The following is a 9,525-nucleotide window of genomic DNA, read 5'->3' on the forward strand; positions in this document are numbered from 1 at the left end:
GTGAGCTAGGGATCCTTCCCCCATGGGAATACACGCGTGTCCTCCTGCTCCATTGGTGTCCATGGGAGTTTGGCCATTGCCTGCAGTGGGGCCAGGACTGGGCCCCCTGTGTCTGATCCCGGTGGCTCTGCAGACGCCCCTGTCCAAGGGGCCAGGGGGAGAATGTTCCTTGGGCTACAGATGGGTCTGAAACAACAACAGCCCAGAGGAAGGAGGAGATGCGGCTCAGTACACCCCGGGGTTATTAGCAATAACAGCACTGAGCGCTCACCCCGCATGGTGCCCCTCCCCATAGCACCAGGACTGAGCAGAAAGCCAGCACAGCACCTGGCAGCCCGATACGGGACAGCTAATATCCATCTGTCCATCCGTCCGTTCTCTGTGCAATTATCTGCCTCTCTAGCTCTCTGGCTGTGTGTCTGTGAATCTATCCATCTGTCTGTTCTATGTGGAATTATCTAATGGTCCCCGTAAATGAACATCTATTTATCTATCTGTCCATACTATGTGTAATTACATCTATCTATCTATCTATCTATCTATCTATCTATCTATCTATCTATCTATCTATCCCCATACTCCCCCATCTATCTATCTATCTATCTATCTATCTATCTATCTATCTATCTATCTATCTATCTTATGTGGAATTATCTCTATCTATCTGACCATGCTATGCAGAAATATCAATCCATCTATCTGTACTACATAGAATTATCTATCTGTCCATGTTCCTGTACTTGTATTTTTAGTATCTGAGTGAACATTTGCCTGGTGCTAGTCCAATTAATTGAAAACCCCGTCTCGCTTATTGTTCTTTTAATCCAATTGCTTTGTGTTGTATTTAGAGCTTTCTTTCTATGTAGAGATTCGTGTAACATTTCACAAGTCTTTGTAGAAATATTACAGTCCAAATATTTCACTTAGGTATTTTTAAAATGAGGTAAAGGATGGTAAATGTTACGCAGTTCTTGTAAATATATTTATATTAATAATGACTATGTTTATAAAGCAATCCTGTTCATATCAATAGCTTTGAAATCATGTCTTAATAGTTATAACAGTTATGAAGGAAGCTATAGGTCTACATATTGATCTCTTGTAATCATACAAGATAACATGATACTATAACATCATATTATAAACCAGTCAGATATTATTCATTTTCTTTATAAATAAGTTTCAGTAGCAACTGTATTGTTTATAAACCTAATACTTGATCACCAGTTTATATACCTTTATTAAAAATATCATTATCATTTAAACAATCTACTATTATTTCAATCTCTTTCTATACTAATAATAAACAGTAACATTTGATCTTTTACAAACACACACTGATAATAGGAATATATTTACAGAGTAATCTGATCTGACTTTCTCCTCCTTCTACGTAGCCACTAAGATCACTCCGTTTTTCCTATATCTCTTCTGAAGTAAATATGCATCTCTCTATATGTATTTATGAATAATTATAATGTTGTATATGTGGTACATTTGCTTATACAGAAATCTCATTTTTCTTCATTCTCTATATGTTAACATGAATTCTTGTACAATTAATATGTATAAAGAGATCCTAATCACATTCAATGAAATAGAAAATACATTCAAATTAGAAAACTAAAATTTCAAGTTAACCTAATAAAATGTAGATCTCTTTTTAGTCTTACCACTTAGATTTCTGTACGCAGATACCTTTCTCCTTAATTGTTAATGTTTATAACATTGTAAAATCAGGAGAAAAAAGAAAAAGAGAAAATAAAAATATTATTATTGTTATTATTGCTATTATTAAATAATGAAGAAATCACATAATAGCAAGAAGTAGATCATGCCTTTTTCTAAGCTAGTTCTTTCTGAATCACTTCAGAACAATAAAGATTCTATTAGAAAACAGATTTGGCCATTATTGTCTCAGCATCTAGCCGATACTATTTATTTTCAAAATCAAACTCTTCCCTGAGAGATTGGGATGAAGAGAGATGCACTGTGATCATTTTCACACAGCAGCATTTCAGACTGAAATTCTCTTCAATCGTTTATATTTCTCTTACACACAATGGAGTCAAAACTAACACATAGGGTCACCGATCTCTGTTAAAATTATTTTATCTGTGATCAGTTAATACTAATTGTTAATCATGATCTTTAACCCCTAATTACTGGTTTATTAAAGAAAGATAAGGCATTTCCCATCACGAATTCAAAACTCATATGCAAGTATTATTCAATAATCAAACTTAGTAATTCATTGAAATACATTTGGCATTTATATTCATACTTCGTAGTAAGATTGTTGCATATATCTGGCCCAATAATTCTATCTCCTATTCTTGATGTGTCTCTCATGTAAGGGACAGAAGGGGATTAATTAATAATGATAAAATTATTATTAATAACTAACAAGTAATGAAGCATTCATAATTTTGTCATACTTTAATTAAAACATGTTGGTCATTTACTATAATTTCCTGTTCTCAGTGACGTATACGTAAAAACATTATTATTATTTTATTTCACATTGATATGATATGTATATCATGTATTAGCTATTAATGAGGAGCTAATATTACCAATTATGATTAGTTACTCATTTATTAGCTATTAATGGTATTAGCCATTGTGGGTCTCACCCCAAGCGCAAGAGACAAGCAAGTTATGAACAGACACAAGGATCTTACACTCTTGGAACCCTACATACATCCCCAGTTTGACACCAGTTTAACTGATAACTATTTCAGCTAGTTCAAAGGGAGGGATTCCACCCTTGCCCGGAAAGTGATTTTGGCATTAAGCTGTGTCTCAAATGCCTTCTGGGGTTGAAGAGTGAGAAGACAATCCCTGGTTTGACATTGAAACACACCGAGGGGTTATAAACAGTGAGAAGAATTTCTTCATTTCTTCACTCTATCTGGTACCAATGTGCAAGGCTCATTAAAATCCCAACTACAGCATCATCCCTATGGGTCACCACACAACGGCGCTAGCTGCTCTTTAGTATAATAACAAAAACATTTATTGGGCTGGACGCCCAGCTGGCGTGAATTGGCCGCAGCTGGGTTGGAGTCAATGGACCAGATCCCCAGCTGGTGTCGATCAAAGCTCAGCTGAGTTACACCGCTTGAGGAGTTGACCCTATATTTTACACAGCATGGGCACTAGGGGGCAGCAGAGGGTGGGGGTGGGGGAGGGGTGGCTATACTGTATAATGGACACCAGCTGGGGATCCCCAGCTGCTGCTGCCCCTAGTGTCCATTATCCCCAGCTGGTGTTGATCAAAGTTCAGCTGAGTTACACCGCTTGAGGAGTTGACCCTATATTTTACACAGCACTTCTCGCCCAATGAATGCCAACGTGTTCCCAACAGGGACGCAGAGGCACCAAAGAAGTTATGTGATCTGCTCAAGGCTGCATCGGAATAGAGCCCAGAGGACCTGTCTCTCAATATCCCCTTCTCTAATGCATAGCCCCCCGCTGCGTTCCTGTGGGTGGGCATGGAACCCAGATGTGATGACTCCCAGCCTCCCTGCTCCACCCAGGAGCTAATTTCCCAGCTCGTCTGGTATCATGAAGCCCGTTCTCTGCTCTCCAGCTCCCGGGGCAGTACCTTCAGGATCTCCTAAGTCCCCAGTCCTCAGGCTGATAACTCAGGTGACTATTGCTCCTCAACTGGAGGGTTACGATCTAAGCTCAAATACACCCAATGGCAGCAACAGGTCGTTTGTGGACATGACAGATGCAGACCGTCCAGCTCAGGCTGGAGGAACCCATAGGCAAATCTCCCACCCATGCCCTGATGCCCATTGGTTTGGCCGCTGCACCGGAGTTGCGGCCGAGCCAATGAGGAGCTTCCTCATTTCCCATCGGTGGCTGGATTTGAATACGCAGCCTCATAAGACGCGGCTTCTCCCTGGACTGTCTCAGCTCTGCCCTGAGGACAGTGTGAAGGTCGGCCATGCATCCGCTCCAGGGACTCAACCTGCTGCTCTCACTGGCCTGTGAGTAACCCACATGGATGCTCCTGCTCCTTCCCCTGCCTGGAGGAGGCTCTGGACCATATGATCCAGAGCAACCAAGGAAATCTATCTAACTACCTAATCAATTTATCTATCTATACCCATGCATATCTGTCCCCCATCCACCCATCCATCCTGATGCACATCTATCTATCTATCTATCTATCTATCTATCTATCTATCTATCTATCTATCTATCTATCTATCTATGTGCAGTATTTATTTTCCATCTCTCCATCTCCAGAATCTCTAGCTATCCATTCCACCTCTCATTGGTAGTATCTCTCCATTTCCATCTATTCTTCCACGCATCTACGGTCTCTCTGTCAGTCTACCAACCTACTGCTCTGTGCATGAGCAAAAAGGAGTGGAGATGACGTTCCGGTTTCTCTCATGCAGGTGGAGGGTGCCAATATGCCTCCTTCAGCCAAAGCCCCTCTGAGATCTCAGTGTCTCCTGGACAGACGGTGGCTCTGGAATGTGCTGTGGCAAATGTCACAGCAGACAAGGTCAACGTCAACTGGATTTGGCAGAGCCCTGGACAGAAACCCGAAGGGGTGCTGCTCTTCAAAATGGATCTGTCAATTTACCGAGCTCCGGGGATCCCGGAGCGATATGTCCCCTCCCAGAGACGCCTCCAACAAGAAGTTCCTGCTCACCATCCGCAACGTCCAGGAAGGAGACGACTCCATCTATTTCTGCTTTGCCTTCTATGGTTCAGCTGGAGTCCAGACGTGGGGAGAGGGGACCCGCGTTCGTGTGCTGAGTGAGTATGGAGCTGGTTGCTGCCATTAGAATAGAAGGATGATCCAGGGGTCAGGATCTGGTTTTGAGAGATCTGAATTTGATGCTGCTTCTGCCATTGCCTCCATGTCTAACCTTGGGCCAGCGTCTCTGCACCTCAGTTCCCCCTCTCAGCAATAGGGAACCAGCCCTTCCCTACTTCCCAGAGGTCACGTGGCTCAGTGAATTGGAGAAGCTCCGATATTAGGGTGATGGTGGCCAGACAGGGACCTGTCCCTTAGATGAGCACATTGAGGTTGGTGGAGGAGGCCCAGGTGGGTAACAGAGGCGTTCTCCATAGTGCCCACAGAAACCAGAGCAGGAGTTTCTGTTATGGACGGGGTTTCTCTTGCTCCCCGCCTCCCCCGAGGAGATGGGTGAGGGGGCCAGACTGGGTTGCCGTGGGAGAGGGTGGTGTGTGGTGCGCCATTGGTTCTTCCTACATGTATTTTATCTCCAGACTATGTCACATGCTCTTCAGGGAACTGCTGGGTTTGTTTATTCCATAGTGATATTTTCAAAAGATGACAGAGGGGCTGGCTGGGGAGGGGGCAGGGGGCTCATCTACTGTTAAGTAGCCAAATCGAAATAAACTACACAAGTTAATTAATCGGAGCAACAATAATGAACCCATAACTAAGGGAGGGGAGATTGGTCTTGTCATGAAGACAAAGAATTGAGAGGCAAGACACTTGACTCTGGGAGGTGGGAGGGGTCTAGTGCTTTAGAACAGAAAAGGGTTGGGAGCCAGGACTTCTGGGTTCTATCCCTGGCTCTGGGAGGGGAGTGGGGTCTAGTAGCTGGAGCGGGCAGGCTGGGAGTCAGCACTCTATCCTGGCTCTGGGAGGGCAGTGAGGTCAAGGGGTGTGAGCCGGGGTTGCTAGCCGCCATCTCCAATGCCCTTTTTGTGTGTCTGCAGGGAGCAATCTGCCCCAGCCCCAAATCCAGCTGTTCCCTCCAGCCCAGGAGGAAATTGCCACCGGCTTCACCACCCTGACCTGCCTAGTGAGCGGCTTCTTCCCCGGCTACATCGACGTGCTGTGGAGGCAAGACTGCCAGACCCAGGCCCAGGGGGTGAGAACGGGGCTGGTGGCACTGGGAGAGGACAAAACCTACTCGGTGAGCAGCTACCTGACGGTGCCGGCCAGCGAGTGGGGCTTGGGTGCCAGCTACAGCTGTGTGGTCAAGCACGAATCGCTGGCATCCACGCTGGAGGAGAGCATCAGTGCCAAGGACTGCAAAAGGCAGTAGCCCAGTGGGGAGCCTCTGCTCCCAGATCTCAGGGGCCCTGCCAGGTGCAACCTCCCCCATTCCCATCTGCCAGGCTGGGAAACCCCCTCGGCTTGGAGGAATACGGTCCCTTGTCCAGAGCAACCTCCCCCCACCACCTGACACTCCCTGAGATCCCGCCCAGCAACACCCCTTCAACAGCAGCAGATCCACTTCTGCCTTGCTTTTGAGGGGGGCAAGGACCCAGCCTGGGCTGGGGGCAGAGCTGAACGCAAGATGCAAAGCTTCAGTCCTGGTTCTCCAGACCATACCTGGTTCCTTTTGCAAATCTGTCGAGCCTACTATCCCTTCTCCTACCCCCCTGTCTGTCTGTCCGGCCCCTCTTGTTTCTTTTCACACGCACTCATCCCTCCATACACAGCCCTCCTCTCTCTCCATCCAGCCATGTACACCCCTCTCCCCATGGTTTTACGGATCTACGTATCAGTGCTGCTTGTTTCCTCTCTACCAATTCATCTCCCCCCACTATCGACCCAATGTACACGTCTGTTTACCTACCAAGCCGTTCATCCATCTAATCTCCACGCATGCTCCCTTCTCAGCAGCAGTTTAGTAATCCAGCATTTATAAAATGGTAGAAAAAGCAAAGACAATAAAAGAAAACTTGATACCAAATTCATCGCTTTGTACTTTTTTTAAAGCAAGACAAACATATCTGCAAAAGGATTATAATAAAATATGAATTAAAAGCATATCTGTGGGTTGTCCATGCTGTGTAATGGGCACTAGGGGGCAGCAGAGGGTGGGGGTGGGGAAGGGGTGGCTATACTGTATAATGGGCACTAGGGGGCAGCAGAGGGTAGGGATGGGGAAGGGGCGGCTATCCATGGGCACTAGGGGGCAGCAGAGGGTGGGGGTGGGGGAGGGGTGGCTATACTGTATAATGGACACTAGGCGCAGCAGAGGGTGGGGGCGGGGAAGGGGCGGCTGTACTGTACACTGGGCACTAGGGGGCAGCAGAGGGCGGGGGTGGCGAAGGGGCGGCTATACTGTATAATGGGCACTAGGGGGCAGCAGAGGGTGGAGGTGGGGGAGGGGCGGCTATACTGTATAATGGGCACTAGGGGGCAGCAGAGGGTGGGGGTGGGGAAGGGGCGGCTATACTGTATAATGGGCACTAGGGGGCAGCAGAGGGTGGGGGTGGGGAAGGGGCGGCTATACTGTATAATGAGCACTAGGGGGCAGCAGAGGGTGGGGGTGGGGAAGGGGCGGCTATACTGTATAATGGGCACTAGGGGGCAGCAGAGGGTGGGGGTGGGGAAGGGGCGGCTATACTGTATAATGGGCACTAGGGGGCAGCAGACGCAGGGGTGGGGAAGGGGCGGCTGTACTGTATAATGGGCACTAGGGGGCAGCAGATGGCAGGGGTGGGGAAGGGGCGGCTATACTGTATAATGGGCACTAGGGGGCAGCAGAGGGTGGGGGTGGGGAAGGGGCGGCTATACTGTATAATGGGCACTAGGGGGCAGCAGACGCAGGGGTGGGGAAGGGGCGGCTGTACTGTATAATGGGCACTAGGGGGCAGCAGATGGCAGGGGTGGGGAAGGGGCGGCTATACTGTATAATGGGCACTAGGGGGCAGCAGACACAGGGGTGGGGAAGGGGCGGCTGTACTTTATAATGGGCACTAGTGGGCAGCAGTGAACAGGACAATATTCGACTAAATAGCTTCCACCCATTGTTCAGACCCTTTAAAATAACTCTGTATGCTCCTATCCGCCCTCAAACCTCCCCTGCCTAGGTCAGGATGGGCCCTTCCCCTAGGCAGTGCCATGAGACACACACACACACACATGCCCTGCGTAGCCCCATCCCCCAGGGCAGGACCAGCCCCAACAGGCAAGTCCATCTTTCCCTAGGGAGATGCCCTTAGACCCCCTTGGCCCTTTTGGGGCCAATCCCTTCTCTCCTCCTGACAGTCCCATCCTCGTTCCTGTCCCACCACATCTCCCCACGGGAGTTCCCACCCCTCGGACTCCCACGCTGCCCCTCTCTCGCCCATCACTTTGCCACCCCGCCTGTTAATTGCCCGCCACAATTAGCTCCTTGGCTTGGGCCCCATCGGAGCAGGGTGCTGGCTGGTGCCTCCTGGGTGGGTGCTGGGACTGGCGAGAGGCCGGTCTGACAGCATAGCAGGGAGGGCCTGCCCAGTTCCCTGGGAACAGGTCAGGCCAGGTACCTCTGCACAGCACAACAGCTGCCATTCATGCAACCGCCCTTCGTTCTCCTGGCTGGGTCTGCCTGACCCCCTCAGTCCATACAGCGTCCGTCTGTCCGGCTAACTGCTGCATCTGACCTCTATCTATTGATCTGTCCCTCATTCCAGAGACGCTATCTCCCAGACCTGTCTGTCTAGACACTGTGTATCCATCTGTCTCAGCTCCATCCATCTGTCCATCCAAGCTGTGCCTAGCTCAGCGCCGTCAGTCTGTCCATCCCACCCCATATCCCATTCTCCAGCCCGTCCCCCCACCTGAGGCTGGATCAGAGCTCGCTCTCCTGTAGCCTATTCCCTGCCCTCTGGAGCCAGCCAGTCCCCCTATCCCAGGGCTGGATTTGAACCAGGACTCCTGGGTTCTATCCCCAGCACTGGGAGGACAACTGAGTCTGGTGGGTTAGAGAAGGGGGCACTGGGAGTCAGGACTCCTGGGTTCTGTTCCCAGCTCTGGGAGCAGCATAGGGTCTAGTGGTCAGAGCAGGGGGGGAGGGGGCTGGGAGCCTGGACTCCTGGGTTCTATCCCAGCTCTGGGAGAGGCGTGGAGTCTGGAGGGTTAGAGCAGGGGGGCTGGGGAGCCAGGTCCTGGGTCCTACAGAGGATACTGAATGACTCCAGCCTGGGCCCTGTGCGGGATGCACATTCCCAGGGCTTTCCAAGATCTGGTTTTCACCCCAGGCTGGCCACAGCTACGTAATAATTCCCCCACCCCGCTCGCGTGTAACCCTCCCCTAGCCTCAGTGCCATGCACCTGTTCCCAGCACAGCTCGCAGCTAAATCTAATCAGGCCAAGATAAAGACAGAGCAGAGTGTGCCTGGCTCCAGCATCCTGCCCAGCCAGGAACCAAGGACCAGCACGGGGCCTCCACTCAGATACCACTTGCCTGGGCACATGGGGCGGGGAGTGCTGGGGGTGTGAAGAGGACAGCCAGGGACACCAGCAGACAGCCAGCTGGGGTCAATCAGCTAGTGGCGGGCATGCTGGAATTGTAACCATCTAAACCTGCTTCCTGGAGGGGGTGGGGTCTAGGGGTTAGTGCAGGGTGGGCTGGGAGCCAGGACTCCTGGGTTCTACTCTTAACTCTGACCCTGACTCACCGTGTGACCCTGGTCCAGCCCTCTCTGTGCCTCAGTTTCCCCACCTGTAATAGGGGAGAAAATCTACCCACTCCCAGAGGGGCGCTCTCTCTTTAGGGCTGGCTGGAAGGTTGGGACTAC

General features: G+C 49.6%; 1 pseudogene; it reads left to right on the top strand.

The window, feature by feature from the left end:
* Positions 1–3,958: 3,958 nt before the first annotated feature.
* Positions 3,959–6,053, top strand: LOC140897381 (immunoglobulin lambda-1 light chain-like; annotated as a pseudogene).
* The last annotated feature ends 3,472 nt before the right edge of the window (positions 6,054–9,525 follow it).

Source organism: Lepidochelys kempii, chromosome 13, assembly GCF_965140285.1.
Source record: "Lepidochelys kempii isolate rLepKem1 chromosome 13, rLepKem1.hap1, whole genome shotgun sequence".
Taxonomy (NCBI): Eukaryota; Metazoa; Chordata; order Testudines; family Cheloniidae; genus Lepidochelys; species Lepidochelys kempii.